We start from the raw sequence: 4,472 nt of genomic DNA on the forward strand, positions 1-4,472 counted from the left end.
CACTGTTTCTGCCTGGCCACATGTCCCAAAGCAATGCCCAGTGGATTCTGGACTGAAGCATCTGAATCCATAGTTCAAAATAAAGCCTCCTCCTAATAAGTTGGTTCTCTTGGGTGTTTTGTCACAGTCACAAAAGCTGGCCCACATGAGCTGGGTCCTGCTGTTCCAGTATCCTGACATAGATGAAATTGCATCTAAGGCTCCTGGAAGTCACCACACTTTCCAGCAGAGAGAGACCTCACTTCTCTGAGACCTTCCATTTGCATTGCTCCTTCTATCTTGAGGTCCTGCTTCTTCAGAAATAGTCTGTTTTTATATGTGTGGGCTGCTTACCCACAGAACTCTACCCTAGCCTCTCAGTGTAACAGATTTTACAGAATGGCTGTAAGTTCAGGCCAGAGTAGCATCAGTGCAAACTGCTTTAAAATAATGCACAAATTAATTATTCTTTTAGTTTCCCACTTACAAATTCTATCACCAAGACGTCCTCCAATTATCTTCCCAGGAGTGCAGGTCACATCTCTCAGTCTCTGTTCTCCCTCCTCTTTCTTGCCCTCCCCTGCTTCTCTCTACAGTGGCCATCTCACATTACAGTGCACTCAAGATTGCCTGGAGGGATTGTTCAAGCATCACTGGGCATCATCACACAGTTTCTCGTTTAGAAGGACTGAAACAGACTATGAAAGTTTGTTTCATTTTCTATTCTGTTTTCTTTTCTTGTGGTTTTGAGATATGGTCTTGAGTAGTTCTTGCTGTCTTCAAATAGTCAAGGCTGACCTTGAGTTCATCTTCCTCCAAGTCAAGTACTTGGATTACAGACACACACTACACTACCTAGCTAAGATATACTTTCCTATTAAGTGCCAAGGTGACTCACACTCTAGTCTTGAGAACACATATTAAAGAATATTGCTTTGGAATTAGGAATAGACTCAGTGGACAGTGTTAGGGTAGAATTCACTGGGCCCTTGATTTGAACCCAAGCCTTACACACAAAAGTCAGACACTCCTTGCTGATGAAATGGGAAAGTTCATGAAAACAGGGAAAGCTGTCTGGTTCTGGCTTAACGCTGCTCAGGACACAAAGCTGTCATGATGGAGAATATTGGTGATGCCATCTCAGACCACCCTTACAGTCGGTGGCTAGAACTGGCTGCTATCCCCAAAAAGTGACAGCTGCCACAGACAAGAAGAAAATTGCCAAGAGACCAAAGATCAAACCCTTTGTGAACATGTGTGATTACAATCACCTCACACCCACAAGGTACTCTGTGGCTAACCCCTTCGACAAAACTGTTGTCAAAAAGGACATCTTCAGAGACGCAACTCTGAAAAACAAGGCCAGATGGGAGGCTAAGCTCAAGTTTGAGGAGCTATGCAAGGTGGGGAAGAACAAGTGTTTTTCAGAAGCTTCAGTTTTAGGTATATTTTTGTTTCCTTTAGTGATGATGATGAGGAGGAGGAGGACACTCTCTTCACACATCACAAGAATGAGCTGAGCATAGAAGCACACTTGTAGGATCCTAGCACTCAAGAGGCTAAGGATAGGAGGATTGTGAGTCCTAGGTCAGCCTTGGCTACAACACAAGTTGAAGATCAAAGGTTGGAGAGTGCGCCCAAAGATGAACTGTAATCCGTGATGGTAAAGTCTTGTTATTCAAGAAAGCACCAGGGCAAAACGCAGGCCAGAGCGAGGTTACAGGAACCCAGCAAGTGTGGCCAGAAAGAGCGGCCAGGGTCTCCACGTGCAGTCTTTAAGAAGCTTCCTTTACATCACCTTGGCTTTCCTTCACCACGCCCTTCTGGGGAGTCCCGGGTCCACCTGGTACCTGTCCCAGGACTATTGGGCGGGGCTAGGGTGTCTCCCTACAATTCCCCTTTTAGTCTAAAAGAGGATTAAAATTTAATAGTGTAAAATATCCAAAACTAACAATCATAAAGGTGAAATACAAGAAGATACAATAATCTGCTATGACACATCCTATGTCTATTCCAGCTAAGTCTTAAAGTCATGTGGAAAAGGTGTCTAACTTGAACACCTCCTTCCAATCCCAAATCTAAACAATAAGAAGGTCATTCTTAACTAGGCTTACACTACCCTAATAAACAATAATGGGGAACGGGGGTGTAGCATCTTCTAGGTTACTTCCTGCTGAAATGGAACGATGGTAGTCATGTGGGGGCCCTGTGGAAAAAGAAATGCCAGTACAGGGAAAGTCTCTAATTAGTTATGTCTAGTCCATGTTAGATGAGATTTGTTTGATTGAAGATCTACGTTGAAATCCTTAACTTGACTGAAGTCATTACTCGACGTTCTGGTTGGAGTGTCAGTCGAAACGAGTGAGTTGAATCCAGTGCAGTCGGAGAGGTGTAGTCCAATTCTTTTTCCGGAGCATGCAGGGATTGCTATCAGGCTGGTTCTCGTTGGCTGTATGGGACTCAAACATAAGTGTCATCAGAGAAATGTTCGCTTGTTCATGTATGTATACTGGGAAAGGCAATCCTTGAAGAACAACAATTATGAGAGGGTGTAGGCCTTGAAAGAAAGAGCCAAGAAAAGACAAAGATAGTCCTCTTATTTTTCATTTATTCTGTTTTACAGTAATTGGCTTCTTGATATAACACAGAAACTTTTAAATGTTGTTAAATAACATGCTTGGATTTTAGAGTAGGAAAGCCAAATCCAACTCTAAATCCTGCATCGATTTAATTGAATAGGGACTAGGAAATGAAGAGACATAGAGTTATTTGAGAGACAGCTGTAAATTTTACCGGATGGCACGTTCCTTTTGTTCGATGGTTATAGCTACGTTCTTTCCTTAAGTATCCATACATGTAGTGTCCTTTGACTTCTGGAGGAGGGTTCCTCAGTAAATACCTGTCAGTCATCCTTGTTGAGAGGGTTGTCTTCCTCAACTCAAATCTTGATCAATTTTGATGGTATCCAAAGATTTTCTTCTCCTGTGGAGACAAATGCAAAACCCCTACCCCAACATAACACATGTCCAGGTTTCCATACCGAGGTCAGCACATCTTTGAAATACACTGGTTGGTTCAGTTCAGCAGTTTTTTCCGTAGTCCAATGTCTTTCCACAGCTGTTTGTCCACTGTCATTGGCATTAAGAAAGTTTAGCGTTAATAAAGCATTATGCAATCCATGTTTGGGGGGTTTCGACTTACCAGCTTGCCTATGGAGCATCTCCTGTTAGACCCTTCAACGACTGCTTGTCCTGTAGGGTTGTGTGGTATACCTGTGACATGCTTAATGTTATAATATTTGAAGAACTGTTCCATTTTTGTGGAGACATATGCTGGAGCATTGTCAGTTTTTATCTGCGCCTGTATACCCATAACTGCCATCACCTTCAGTAGGTGTGTAATAACAGAATCAGCTTTTTCAGAGTTGAGAGCAGTAGCCCATTGGAAACCTGAGAATGTGTCAATGGTATGATGTACATATTTCAAATTTCCAAATTCTGTAAAGTGAAAGACATCCATTTGTCAGATCTCATTCCTCTGAAGGCCTTTAGGATTACATCCTGCTGGCAGCGGAGTTTGGTTGTAAAAGGAACAAGTAGGACAGTTTCTCATTATCTCCTAGGCTTGTTGCCAAGTGACGGAGAAGTCCTTCTTTAAGCCCTTGCTATTTACATGATGCTTTTTATGAAATTCTGAGGCTTTTAGCACATTGCCAATCAATAAACGATCGACCTCGTCATTGCCTTGTGCCACTGGGTCTGGCAGACCTATATGGGATCTGATATGCGTAATGTACAGTAGGTTACTTCTGTTTCTGATTGTTTCCTGTAACTGCAAGAACAATGATGTTAGTGTGGAGATGCCACGGCGGGGTGCTCCCTGCCACTCCTGGGCTAGGCTGCCTTTCCTGGCTGTAGCGGTCCCAGCGGAGCCCCAGTGGGCTCCTCCCGGGTCTCGGGGTCATTGGGCGCCAACTGAAGATCAAAGGTTGGAGCGTGCGCCCAAAGATGAACTGTAATCCATGATGGTAAAGTCTCTTTATTCAAGAAAGCACCAGGGCAAAACGCAGGCCAGAGCGAGGTTACAGGAACCCAGCAAGTGCGGCCAGAAAGAGCGGCCAGGGTCTCCACGTGCAGTCTTTAAGAAGCTTCACCTTGGCTTTCCTTCACCACTCCCTTCTGGGCGAGTCCTGGGTCCACCTGGTACCTGTCCCAGGACTATTGGGCGGGGCTAGGGTGTCTCCCTACAAGTCCCTGTCACAAAAACAAAACAGTAACAATAATGCAAAACCCATACACTTGAAAACAACAAATTCTTTTTACAAGCCTTAAAGAGAGCATCTCCCTTTCTTTTTAATTTTGCTATCAACACAAGAGACATCACACTATACTGCAAGCACTTAGAAACTTTTGTAGTTTGCCCTCTACAGTGATGCCAGTGTTCCCACCAAACCTCTTGTTGGAATTTAACTGCTATTGCAGCAACAGTAAGAG

The 4,472-nt window shown here is 43.7% G+C and overlaps 1 pseudogene; it reads left to right on the forward strand.

Moving 5' to 3' along the window:
• Positions 1–1,021: 1,021 nt before the first annotated feature.
• Positions 1,022–3,997, forward strand: LOC103163358 (annotated as a pseudogene).
• Positions 3,998–4,472: the final 475 nt, after the last annotated feature.

Source organism: Cricetulus griseus, chromosome 2 (assembly GCF_003668045.3).
Source record: "Cricetulus griseus strain 17A/GY chromosome 2, alternate assembly CriGri-PICRH-1.0, whole genome shotgun sequence".
Taxonomy (NCBI): domain Eukaryota; kingdom Metazoa; phylum Chordata; class Mammalia; order Rodentia; family Cricetidae; genus Cricetulus; species Cricetulus griseus.